The sequence below is a fragment of the Tachypleus tridentatus genome, chromosome 9 (assembly GCF_004210375.1).
Source record: "Tachypleus tridentatus isolate NWPU-2018 chromosome 9, ASM421037v1, whole genome shotgun sequence".
NCBI classification, from domain to species: domain Eukaryota; kingdom Metazoa; phylum Arthropoda; class Merostomata; order Xiphosura; family Limulidae; genus Tachypleus; species Tachypleus tridentatus.
Genome location: NC_134833.1, coordinates 67276885 through 67291273, shown reverse-complemented (window position 1 = coordinate 67291273; position 14389 = coordinate 67276885).

The following is a 14389-nucleotide window of genomic DNA, read 5'->3' as shown; positions in this document are numbered from 1 at the left end:
GACAAAATATATTTATTCCCTCCTTGTTAAGTATTGGCCCGGCATGGCCAGGTGGTTATGGCATTTGACTTGTAATCCGAGGGTCGCGGGTTCGAATCTCAGTCACACAAAAGATGCTCGCCATTTCAGTTGTGGGACTTTATAATGTTATGGTCAATCCCACTATTCGTTGGTAAAAAGAGCAGTCCAAGAATTGACGGTGGATGGTGATGGCTAGTTGCCCACCCTCTAGTTTCACACTGCTGAATTAGGGACGGCTAGTGCAGATAGCCCTCGTGTAGTTTGCGCGAAATTCAAAACAAACCAAAACCAAACCTTGTTAAGCTGCGTTATAAGAATAACAGTGAACTTCTTAGTATGGATGATGGGCGTTAGATCACTGTTAACTGATGGCCTTCCTTCCAGTCTATAACTCAATATTAAGGCTAGATAACCTTAGAAGTTTTACGGTAAAGACAAATATTGATTATTTTAGAAGCTCAGTTTTTATTGGGGTATTTATGTGAATAACGTTTCTCTTTATTTGCCTATGTATATGTATCATGGCTTCTTCTATTTTCATTGAGGAAGTTACGATTTTGTTGTGCCCTTATGGGTCAGAAATAAGTTAATGGGCTTCCAACAATATATTTCAAGATTCGATTTCCCTTGGTGGACAGAGCTTAGACAGCCTATTATGTAGCTTTGAGCTAAAAAAATAAAGTAGAAATTTATACTCACATAATTTTGTTAGTTAAATTTTTCATTTTTATTTTTTTAACGTTTAATTTCAAGACTAGAAGATTCTGAGAGAATGAATGGAGGACGATGTTATTTCGCTAAATTTGGGGCTAATTATGACTTGAAAGTTTTTCACCAGGTGTGTTGCATTTGATTAATTCGTGTCCTTGTAAACATCATGTCGTAAAGTTGTAAACATGTTTTAATTTTCCGCCTTAGACAAATTATACGTTTCACAATGACAGTTCAATAAAGCTTATACTTATTTGGTCTTGTTTCTGTGTCATATTCTAATGAAATGAAATCACACTTATTTGAACCAGTGGTACAGAGAATTGTTAAATTTAGTATAAGATGAAGGGATATTCCACTTGGATCTTTGTTCTGGGATTAATCACTGATTTTAGGGTAATGTACTAGGAATTTTGTCTTTATCTGGTGCAAACATACTTTCTTCAGTTTAAGGAGTCAGGGACTTCCCAATTAATAAATAAAGCAGCTGAACAATTTGGGCAAAACCCTTGTGACATGTGTGAATAAACATTTTTGTTCTACTTCACTTGTGCTTTTTTTAGCTGCACGTTTTATTCTCTGTTTACCATTTTTACAAATTGTCGCTTATTGTATATAACAATCATTCATGATTAATGTTGTTCTTTCGACCTTACTGAAACGAAAAGTCACAGGATATTCGTGAACGACTTGTGGTTGCTCGCCAACAGAATTTGAAACCGGACACTCCTAAAGATCAAGTGTTTCATAGTAATAAGAAACCAATACAATAGATTCCTATGTATTGTGTTATTGTTAACCATTATAATTTAACACAATAGAGTCCTCTGTATCGTGTTATTGTTGACCATTACCATCCAACACAATATATTTCTGTGTATCGTGTTATTGTTGATCATCAGAATCCAACACAATATATTCCTATATATCGTGTTATTGTTGCTCATCAGAATCCAACACAATATATTCCTATATATCGTGTTATTGTTGACCATCAGAATCCAACACAATATATTCCTATATATCGTGCTATTGTTGAGTATTATAATCCAACACAATAGATTCCTATGTATCGTGTTATTATCGACCATTATAATCCAACATAACAGATTCCTATGTATCGTGTTATTGTTGACGATTATGATTTAGAAATTAACTTATTTTCTATGTAAAAACGGGCAAATTTGCACATTTTTATTTACATAAGGTCTGAATAAAACAACATATGAATCAAGATTTACATGTATTTATATTAAAGTTATACAAAAATGAACAAATATGTTTAGAAGTGAGTAGTTCTCGAGATTTGCGACTGTAATGTAAATCACTTTCACGTATCAGCCCTCAAATGTAGTTTCCCATCATCTTTTCGTTATACGCTCCCAGGTCACAAAAGCAAAGTTTGAAGAGAAAAATAGGTTTTTTTCCATTTACTTTAGGCATAAGTAATTGGGAAATAACACTTTCTGCTCTGCCCAGGAACAAGAAAAAGTAAAATTTTGTTACATAGTGTAATCCAACACAATAGATTTCTGTATATCGTGTTATTTCTGACCATTATAATCCAACATGTCCCTTTCCCTAAAATTGTCAGCGATAACTTGCGTGAATCGGTATGATAAATTAGACCTTTCACTTTTGTAAAAGTAGCGATTACTGACCTATACTTCTTTATGTAACACTAGTAATTACTGACCTAGACTCCTTTACGTAACAGTAGTAATTACTGACCTAGACTTCTTATGCTTATGTTATCACTTCAAATGGTCCACTTCTAGTATTTACTTTACTTATTTACCAACTGAAACTCAGTCTATAGTAGCTAGATATGACACGGTTGTTTTAGTAAATGCAAGTGATATCACGCGTTATTTTTCATCTCTGTAAAATGAATATTTGTTCTATTGTTAATATAATCTATGCTTTTATGAGACATATTTGAAAAAATAACTGAAAATCCACTTTTTAAAGGTATATATTTATCACATGATTTGTCTCTACTCACGTGGCTCATGGTAAATATGAAGATTTATAATACTAAACAATGGGTTTTGAAACCCGTGGTAGGCAAAACATGGATAAACCATCACATTGCTTTCTGCTTACAAAATAAACAAACAATCATAGTATTTACATATAATGTTTTCTTCACACAAATCGTGATGTAAGTTAAAGATAATAGGAACAGAAAGTTAAAATAATAATAAATCTAAATTACGTCAATTAAAGTAATTTTATCTATTCGTGTTGAAAGATTTGTTCGCCACCTGACAACATTCAGGAAATATAAAGTTTTAATTTGATCTGTCGGAACTCGTTCTACGTATGGTAATAGATACGTGTTCGAAAGGATGGTCCACTGACCTACCCTAGTTTTGATGATAAAAAGAGGTCAACTATTCCACGAGACCTTTAGGAAAGAAATCAAGAATATATAATTATACTTAGGTACCTAACGTTAGTTCTGTTACGATAATCTAGTAAAAAAATAAAAGTTTTTTATTGTTGAATAAGGCCACGTAAGACCGTCTATTGTGTCTACCGTGGGGAATCGAATCCAGGATTGTAGTATGGCAAGCCTGTAAGCATACCGCTGTGCCACTGCACCCCTCAAGAGCTAGATTTGATTCTTATACACTAGTTTCGGTTTGTATAGAGAAGGCTTTTTTTATTGTAAAAAATATAAGTATAAAGTTAAATGCCTTTTGTTTATTTTTTGTTAGATATCAACGAGTTTAAAATTAGAAGAAAGAATATTTACCAGGCAGTAATGTGAAAATCACGGGCGTTATTTCAGAAATATTCGTAAGGGGAGGGGCAAACGTTTGTTCGTATATTCGAGACATCGTAACCTAGGATGGCGGGGAAACATGCCCCTAATTATAAAATTGGGCAAAATATTATTGCCACCCTCATATTTAGCAGAAAAATCTTTTATTTAGTCTTCGCAATATAGCGGTTCATATGCAAGCTGAAATGAAACTAGGCCACAGATTGTTTGGTTCAGGTGTCCCGGGGGCACAGCGTTAAGTTTTCAGACTGACAACGCTAGAAACTGCCTTTCACACCACGGGGGAGTTGTAGGTTACATAAACAGTTATACGTAACGTTTATCAGTGGCCAAATATTGTTTGTTTGTAGTTAAGCACAAAGCTAGACGAGGGCTATCTGTTCAACGTCTATTCTGATTTTCATCCGAAACAATGTTATTTGTGCGATGTATTATTTTATAGAACACAATAAACAATGTAACAAGTATTTTGTAAGGTTGTGTACACATACATAATATAGTTATTATTGTGTGAAATTGTGGAATAATATTTTTAGCGGCCCTGCATAGCCAGGTGGCGCTCGACTCGTAATCTGAGAGTCGCGGGTTCGAATCCCTGTCACACCAAACGTTTTCGCCCTTTCAGTCATGGGTGCATTATAATTTTACGGTCAATTCCACTATTCGTTAGCAATAGAGTACTTCAAGAGTTGGTGGTGGGCGGTGATGACCAGCTGCCATGCCTCTAGTCTTACACTGCTAAATTAGGGACGACTAACGCAAATAGCCCTCGTTTAGCTTTGCGCGAAATTAAAAAACAATAAGCAAACAAACATACTTTGTATTTGTTCACCAACGTTATATTTGTTCTGTGCCCAGTGCAAAAGATCACATAACCAGTGGTTAGCTACTTTTAGGAACAGTAGATTTATAGTTTATTACGATAAGTGTATTAGTATTTGTCCACAGGTATGTCCAATGATCAAATTTGTTTTGGACAATGCAATGGCGATGGCGATTTTACGATTCCTAACTAATTAGGGTAAAGTAACACACTGGTGTAGGATTAAAGAACAACTAAACAACTAACTGCGACTGTACCAGACTGATCTACCACAAGATGTGGTCACGGTCTGTTTGGTAAAAAAACCGAGTGTGTATCGCTTGTTCAATTTTTAATATAAACACTGGGAAGTCTCTGTGAGTGCTAACAAGGCAATATGAATAACTATCACATTCATCATATTTAGACATATTTCGTTCTTGCACATAGAATAAATTTTTATCTTACAAGACACTAAACCTCACCGAAAGATAAATGTAACTTCATATAGTTTATTTGTCTTTGGAATTTCACGCAAAACTACTCGAGGAATATGTACACCAGCCGCCTCTAAATTTGAAGTGTCTATAGACAGGTAAGGCAGTTAACTGACACCACCTACCGTATAGTAGAACTGAAAATTACGTTATAATGCCCCCACGACTGTAATAGCGTGCATATTTGAGTGCTTTATCCACAAACCATGCCAGACCTTCAAGAAAATGAACTAGGAAAGCGTAACGGTTACTTGGAATGCGAGTGTTGACCATAATGGAAAGTAAACTGTCGTTGTAATTAAATGAAAAAAAAAAAAAAGTCATCCAAATTTAACAGTAAAATAAGATTATCGATAATAATAAAATTGTTTGTTTTTGGATTTCGCGCAAAGCTACACGAAGGCTATTTGCTATAGCCGTCCCTAATTTAGCAGTGTAAGACTAGATAGAAGGCAGCTAGTCATCACTACCCACCGCCAACTCTTGGGCTACTCTTTTACCACCGAATAGTGGGACTGACCATCACATTATAACGCCCCCATGGCTGAAAGGGCGAGCATGTTTGATGTGACGGGGATTCGAACCCGTAACCCTCAGGTTGCGAGTCGCACGCCTTAACACCCTTCGCCATGCCGGGCCACTATTAATAGAAAATATTTACCAGAAAAGTAAAAGAATGTTAATGTTAGGGACTGAATTACGCAAGGAACGGATATGAATAGTTAAATCTAAATATTTCCGCAAGTTCGTAATAAATACGAATTTCTTCTTCTAAATTTGTTCTAAAATGTAGAATGAAGTAGTTACATATAGGAAAAAAATGAAAGTTTTTATTTAGATAATTATCCTTTTTTATTTCGATATTAAACTAATATTTTTAGACCATATCTAGGCCTAAACTATTGTATTAACTAGTGGAACATATATTGGCGGAACAAATAAGCTCTTTAACACATTTTTTAAACGAGAGCTTCAAAACCTAAGGAAATATTTAACACTAGTCCTATACATTAGTTACTTTATATCGGCCACTCGTCATGCACAGATAACACACAGAATGCAAATATAGATTTTAAAATGTACAACCCTATAGGAAGATGTAAGGTCTGCGTGCATAGAATACATTTTGCTTTGATAGTAGTTTGAAATCGGCATATTTCTCTACGCAAATAGGTTACATGTACGGCTTAAAGAAACTCACTTACTGACATGACACTTCCTAATCTAGGGCCCCCCGTTAATACAGCGGTAAGTCTACGTATTTACAACGCTATAATCAGGGGTTCGATTCCCCTCGGTGGGCTCAGCAGATGGCCCGATGTGGCTTTGCAATAAGAAAACACACACTTCTAATCTAGGAACGAAATAATTTATGAAAGAACTGTCCACACAATATATATATATATATATATATATAATGTGAAGTTAGGTATTTTGCTTAACATTAATTGGGCCAAACGGTTGATGAATAGGCCTACTATACTGTCTTCTCGATACTGCAGTAAAAGGGTAAACAAACTTAAGCCTAACTATGTGAATAATTCAGTATAAAAGTATACAATCTAAATAAATTTATCCAGTTTAACTACTGTATTCTCACAATAACTCGAAATCAGTTGGAATATTTGAAAGATATTAAACATAATATTAATTGATTAAGCTTTAAATAATAATAAAAATTGCAAGGATTAATTTCTCAGTCTTCTTTATTCTCGAGTACTTCATTATCTCGTATAATAAATAGTAATAACTGAATAAAGAGAAACCTTGTTTGTATGTGTTTTCTTATAGCAAAGCCACATTGCGCTATATGCTGAGTCCACCAAGGGGAATCGAACTCCTGATTTTAAAATTGTAAATCCGAAGATTTACCGCTGCAGCAGCGGGGTAGGAAAAATCGTGTATTAAATTACTTGTACTTATGTTTCATACAGTGCAAGACACTTTACACTAGAGTAATTTATTCTTGAAGTAGGAAGCTTGAACTCTCTGCCAAAAACCTTTTGAAAATTTGACCTGTTACTTAAAATAAACTTAATGTTTTTGTTTTATTGAGGTCTTCTTGAAATTTATTTTTGTGTTATTTATATCTTTTAGCCTAAACTTTCATATACGTTTGCATGGCAGGTGGTCATACAACATGCTTGAATAGATATATTGACTTTGTGTTATGTAGCCTTACTATATATTTCCCATTTTTCAAAATTTGTGTACACGTTGAGCAGGTGTTTTTGACATAGAAAGTCAGCATGGTAATTAATAAGTTACTGTCGACCTAGTTACTTATGGAACTAGATCATTCATTTAGGGTATCACGTGTTTTATATTCAATGATAAAAGTAAGACAATAAGGTTTGGTACGGCGTACAGGGGAGAATTTTTGTGCCAGTACGCTGTACCAGAAAATCGTTTTGTCAAGGTCATGCTGTGTTTTAACTTATCATAACGGTTTTTAGCGATATTGTTGGGCAGGTTAAGTTGTTGAAAGAAAAACTACTGTGATTTATATTTACTCTCTCTCAAATGAGATACATGTATGTGATCCAGTAAGCGTTTTGTATTCCATTTTAACCTAAAAATATTCCTAGATGGACTCTTTTATATATATATATAAATAAATTTGTCCTGTAGCGGCTATTAGTATCAAAATGTTAGAATTCAGATATTGAATTTTGGTCCACACAAATTAAATGTTGATTTGTACAAAATGTACGTGGAAGAAGGACAAACGCTAGTAACATTAAAGTTACTTTAACATTGTTTATATTAGGAAAGATTACTGTAACAAAACATACTGTAACAGAACATACAAAGTAGCAATGGTATTTTATATTGGCAAGTCGGGTGATGCCCCACGAAAACATTAAGTAACATTTTTTATATATAATATTTAGGACATGGTAGGTAATGGAAGAACATACATTTGGGGTGGTAATTATTTTTATTATTATTAAAAATATTAGTTTCTATGATATATTATTTATATTATTATCCGTATGTGCTTCTATTGTGAAATAAGTTTATTTTCTATTTTTTAATTCTGAAGACTATATACTATAAATGATATTATATATGTATATATACATATTTCTGGATTATTTATATTAATTAAACCATTAACGTATCTATAAGTTAATTAAAAGAAAGTCAGAATTTACAATTTTGTGATAAAATTACTTTCATGAAATCGAATACGAAGAATTGTTACTCTGTTTTAATTCTTATCTAGGAATGGTGTTGGTGAGTTGTTGAATTAATACATATTGCTTTTATTTTTGGCTAACCGATTTTGTTACGTAACAATAATGACTACATCTGTAAGATAAAATACATAATAGTTGACTTAGTGAGCCTAATTTCGCTTGTCTTAAGACATTGGTAGTAGGCCTATTATATTTTAAAACATGACCCTTGAGGATTTTCAAGAATTCAAATAGTATATAATAAGAATATTTCAACCACACTGTTTGTCATATTCATTGCTGGATCTCTACAGGTTTACCCCGATGAGTCAAAGAGTAAATCTACAACGCTAAAATCCCAGTGTTAGAACAAACAAAGACTTTCACGTCGGCTGGGGTACAATACAGTTCCGGTCCAGAACAATTGAGGCATAACTAGGTACCAGAATTTAGCAGTGTAAGATTAGAGTGAAGACTCTACTCTTTTACTTACGAATAGTGGGATTGACCGTGACATTATAGCGCCCCCCAAGGCTGGAAGGGCGAGCATGTTAGGTGCGACAGTGATTCGAACCCGCGACCCTCAGATTATGAATCGAATGCCTTAACCCACCTGGCCATGCCGGGCCTCGTTAGGGTGGTGTAGTAACCGCAAATTATCTGTCAGGAACTTAAAGTTCAGTCTCCTGGTGAGATGGCGGGAAGTTTAGGGATTTACAGCGCTAAAATCAGGGGTTCGATGGATACAGCAGATAACCATATGTGGCTTTGTTATAAAACACACACACTTTAACATTAAATATTTGATTTGTCTGAGTTGTGAAAAGACGAACATCTTAAACAATGTAAAATAGTTAATTATTTAAAACAAGCAGTCAAGAAATTATTACACAGATTACAGAAAGATACTCTTGAATTCAATCTGAAGAAATATTTTGTTTTAGACCGGGAACGTTATAAACAAAACGTCATTGCTATTGGAACGTAGACCATACTAATGTGATTGGTTGTTTCAAGTGAAAGTAGGGAGAGGTTAATCTCCAGGCATGACGGTGCCAACGAAAGAAGAATATCCATAAATAGACCTCCGTTATGGGAAACACTTAAAAATGTTTAAGTAGGACACACGCCTTGACCATGTGTAACTACCACATAAAATGAGGCCAGGACTGCCCAAGGCAGAGTTATATATGTATATATATATACATATATGAAAGTGTGTAAACGCCAACCACTGTGTATATGCTTGTATAACTGAAATATTCTTGAAACTTTGATAAACAAAACAGCGAACCCTTCTCAGCTGTGCCATAAAATATGTTGTTTTTAGAGTGCCTTTATCAACAGAGACTGGAATGTCCTTATAATTTTGATAAAAAAAGTTCAGTCCAATAAAGGGAGTTTTTAAAATTAATAATGATCAGTGACCTGTAAAAGGGGGGGGGGGGAATGGAGCTTTCTACTCTTATGCCCCAAAAGTGACTTTTCTTTTGGTCATAAAAATTCTCCATAACTAACTACAAGGCGTGCCTGATTCCACGTTATTTACGAAAATTTAAAAAATCAGTTTTAAAATGAACAGAGCACAGGGAAATGCAGGTCTTTATAGTTACAAAAACAACTGTGATATGTTATTAAGTTTTAATATGGAAGAATTCACTGATTAGTATTATATTTTAAAAGTGTAACTCTGATTGAATAGGAATAAAAGAGGATATGTTTGTTTTTCACGACTTAATACTGTAGAAAGTTCTTCCTTATGTATACTAGAAGTAGCTCAAAGACCTCACAGTCTCACCTAATACCCCTTCCTCCAAGAAAAGTCTTGCCTTATGGAGCATTAAAAGTGTCCTTATTTAGTGAAAGAACCCCTGTCTTTTTAATGTCTTCTACACATTGTTTTAACAGTACGCGCTCTTTTTTTAATTAACTTAAATAAGAAAAGTTTACTGACTTCTTTTAAATAATTTATTTTTGACAGATATTTTGACGATATAAAATTTTTTGTAAATAGTATATTTTAAATTATTAATTTTTCAGTGGTTTTGTTCATTTATAAATAGATGTGCTTTATTCTATTTGTTCACTTTTTAAAAGTTAACCTAATTATCTGTTATTTCTTCTTTTTATCAGTGCCGTGAGCTATTTCTACATCTTCTTTTCAATTTCTCACCAGTCTTAAGACTTGCTAGATTTTTTTTTTTTCTTATAGCAAAACCACATCAGGATAACTGCTGAGTCCACCGAGGTGAATCGCACCTTTGATTTCAGCAGTGCTTACCCGTAGACTTATCGCTGTACCAGCGGGTGACAGATCAGTTGTCTTTCAATCTATGTGTTTCGCTTAAGGTTTTACGAATTTTATCGAATGGCTGTTATTTTAGCCAATTTTGATAACTGTATAAGAACGTTGGAAAGATGTTAGGGTTAGAATGGCGAATACGTGAACGTCAAGGATTGTTTTTAAGGTGTTTACAAAGAAAGAAAAAAAAACATGAATGATATCTTTATTTTGTATTTATATAACTTTTGAGCAAATACAGCGAATATTTTACTGTAAAGAACTTTTATTACTTCACTTCTTGTTCACAAACTGCTAGATTATATTTTTTATTCAATACATATACCCTAGCTGAATCAGCGGTGATTTTACACTTTATAACGATAATATCTAGTTTCAATTCCCTGTCATGGAAAGACTGTAAATGGGCTCATTATGTAGCCTTCATTATGTAGTGACACTGAATTTAAATATTTCGGCCGAACGATGAGAAATGATTTAATACACGTGAAGTATCATGAACAATGATAGTGGTTCATAATAGGGATCGCAGGTGTTGCATAAAACCCGAATAGAACGTTTGGGGAAAAAAGCACCTTAAACAACAAAGATTCAGTTCAAACAACACTTCTTTAAATCCTTTACTCTTGATTGCTAAAGCTGTACACATATAAAATTACCCCATAAAACACGCACTTTATACTCACAAAGAAAAGAAAATCCGCTCAAAACGGCCCCTTTGTAATTCTTCTTTTAATTATTATTATATTGCCAGTCTATAATAAAAACAGCTATGTATATAGTAGCAAAAGTTTTTGTAGAATACTAAATAAGGTACTATGAAGGTCGTATGGGCGGTGACACATCGAATTTTGTATTACATGTTTTACCTTATCTAAAAAACACACCATAATTCTGGTAAACGATGTCATCATTATCCCTTGAAACTGGCTTTCTTACAAATATATGGTGTTTCTTTTAAAAAGTTTAAGTACAGGGTGAAACAGGAATTACCAGCCAAAAATAGATGAAAATTGGATAATTGTAGCCAACTTAAATACAACTCTTATATTATATATAAAAGAACACAAAAAGAAAATCAATACAAATAATATTTACTTTTATTACATATATTTGTAGAATAATTACTTTAAAAGACATAAATGTTTATTTTAAGTCGTGTTTTATATATGTATGATTTATTTGATTAGGCTAATTTTCTATTGGTAAAATTTTATAGACGTTTATTAAAAGTTGTGTCTTAGTTTATCTACAAATTTTCCCATTGCTATGCATTACATATAAAGAATTTAGTTACACAGGAGATATAAATGCTCGCTATATTCGCATTTAAATCTCCATGACAATCTTCATATAGATTTTAACATTTTATATTTCGCACTAATGTGATCAAATAGTCAAAGCTGTAGTAAATCATCATGAATCACATCAACTAATTATTAGATAACTTCATTGTTATTACAATATATAAAGTTAGCTATCATGTAAAATAGTCCTTAACCAATTGTTGAGCATAGAAAAAAAGCCAGCAAACAAGATAAATAAAATAATGGGACTTTATAACCCTCTTTTATAGCACCATGCTGCTACCTAGAATTGCATTTGGTTTAGTCAAAGTATATATTTGTAGTTTAAGTAAAATAATGTCCACAGTATCTCCAGCCTTGTTTCCTTACTTTTTTACAGTCTCTATTAGCAGGTTTTTAAGTTCTCAATTTTTTATTCATCATGTGTCTATACAGATTATTGCCATCAACGACATCAATCAGTTTTTGATTTTCTCTTCTAAAATTTAAAATTAGCAGAATTGAAAACGTGCTGTAATTTCTTTAGCTTTAGGTTTTATGCCAACAGAAATATATTGTGACAGTTTGCGATATTTTAGTGGTTTAAGGTGATAAAGGATTTGTTGTTTGACTTTGTGAAACTCGACGTTTTATACAGGTGCTGGTTGAAAAGTTTGGTTAATTGAAATATCCGAATTAAAAACAGGAAAAGGTGATAAAGAGAATGAGATTATTTGAAGCCAAAAGTATAATTATTAAAGTTTGATTTTAATGGTATGTTTGTTTGTTTTTGAATATCGCGCAAAGCTACAAGAGGGCTTTCTGCGTTAGCCATCTTTAATTTACCAGTGTACGACGAGACGGAAGAAAGCTAGTCATTACCACCCACCGCCAACTCATGTGCTACTCTTTTACCAACGAATATTGGGATTGACCGTGAAATTATAACGTACCCATGGCTGAAAGAGCGAGCATATTTGATGTGACGGGGATTCGAACCAGCAACCCTCAGATTACGAGTCGATTTAACAGAGAATTTTGTGGTGAAACACATTGTAATACTTACACGGCTACAGAAATAAGCATCGAAAACAAGAGGTTGCTTTCTAAGTTATTGTTAAGCACAAAACGACATGAAGGAATATCTGTGCTGTGACGACCACAGGTTTCGAAACCCACTTTTAAACATTATAAGCCCTCAGATTTACTGCTGAACCACAGGATAAGAGAGACTCACAAAGTTAGGTATTTAGTAGTAGTTTCATGTTTTAGTAATAAAGTTGTACAAAACGACCTCTACTCTACTCTACTAGTAGCACAAGAATTGTTTTACATATAATTTTATTGGTAAAATGAAATGTCTAAACACCTACAGTACGACGCACTACAAATTTGTAAAAACAAGTTATTTTCTTGTCTAAAATCTTCAGCAATACTATAGCCAATCGTAAGACCTGAGAGTTTTGTGTGTGAAACTTAGGCCTATTGTAAGTACAATAATGTGGCTAAACGTTAAGACCTGAGAGTTTTCTGTTTGAAGCGTAGGCCTACTGTTTCAACAATACTATGGACAAACGAAAGACATGAGTAAAGGCGCAAACAGTAAAAAGTGCTCGAATAAAAGTAGTGTTGAAAAGCATTTTGTCTACGCCAACTGAAAACGAAACTAGATGGAACATTAATTACTGTGATTTATAAAAATTGTTTAAAATACTGAATTCCTTTTCTAGTACTGTGTTCTTACTGAGTTAGAACAACATATAATATTTACATGGTTTCCAAGTGTTCTTACTGAGGTAGAACAATATACATTCTTTACATGGTTCTCAAGTGTTTTTACTGAGTCAGAACACTATGTACTGTTCACATGGTTCCCAAGTGTTCTTAATGAATCAGAACAACATATACTGTTTACATGGTTCTCAAGTGTTCTTATTGAATCAGAACAGCATAAGCTATTTACATGGTTCCCAAGTGTTCTCACTGTGTCAGAAAAACATATACTATTTGCATGGTTCTCAAGTGTTCTTATTGAGTCAGAAGAACATTTACTGTTTACATGGTTCCCAAGTGTTCTTACTGAGCCAGATCAATATGTACTGTTTACATGGTTTCCAAGTATTCTGACATACATTTAACATCGTTTTGAAAAAGTTAGACTAAATATTTCATAAACGTTATTTCTTTTAAGTTAAATTTGCTGAAACAAAGAATAGCTCAGTTCTGTGTAAACATTGCTACTATCTTAAACTTGACTTGTATAATATCAAATTAAATTATTTATACAATACCGATGGTACCTATAATCAATGGGATAAAATTAAAACTGTCTTTAACCAAAGCTGAAGAAAAGTAAATCTTTATTAAGAAAATCCGTGTTCAATCGCGGGGCTTGATATGGCAGAACTAAGGCAGCTCCTGGATAGACTCAACGACAGCAGTTTTGGTCTCATGTCAGAACAGTTAATGGGCCCTTTTAACATGACTGTTTACAGTCTTATGAATAACAGGAATATTTGTTACAAACTTTAATTATAATCAAAAGCAACGTTTCTAACCGATTTACTGATTACAGATAACATTTAATTAAAATAATCTTAGCTAGTAACAAGTACCATTAGTAAGAGTGAAGGAGGCTGACTAGTGTTGTGTAACTTGCCAGTGAATTGACTTCTGATAATGGATATCGTTTAAATATAAGTAATTCTGTTGTTATGTCCTAAACATTTTGAAGTCACATTTATTGTTACTAAAAAAAGTGTTTGGTTATCTTAACAACCAACAACAACAACAACTA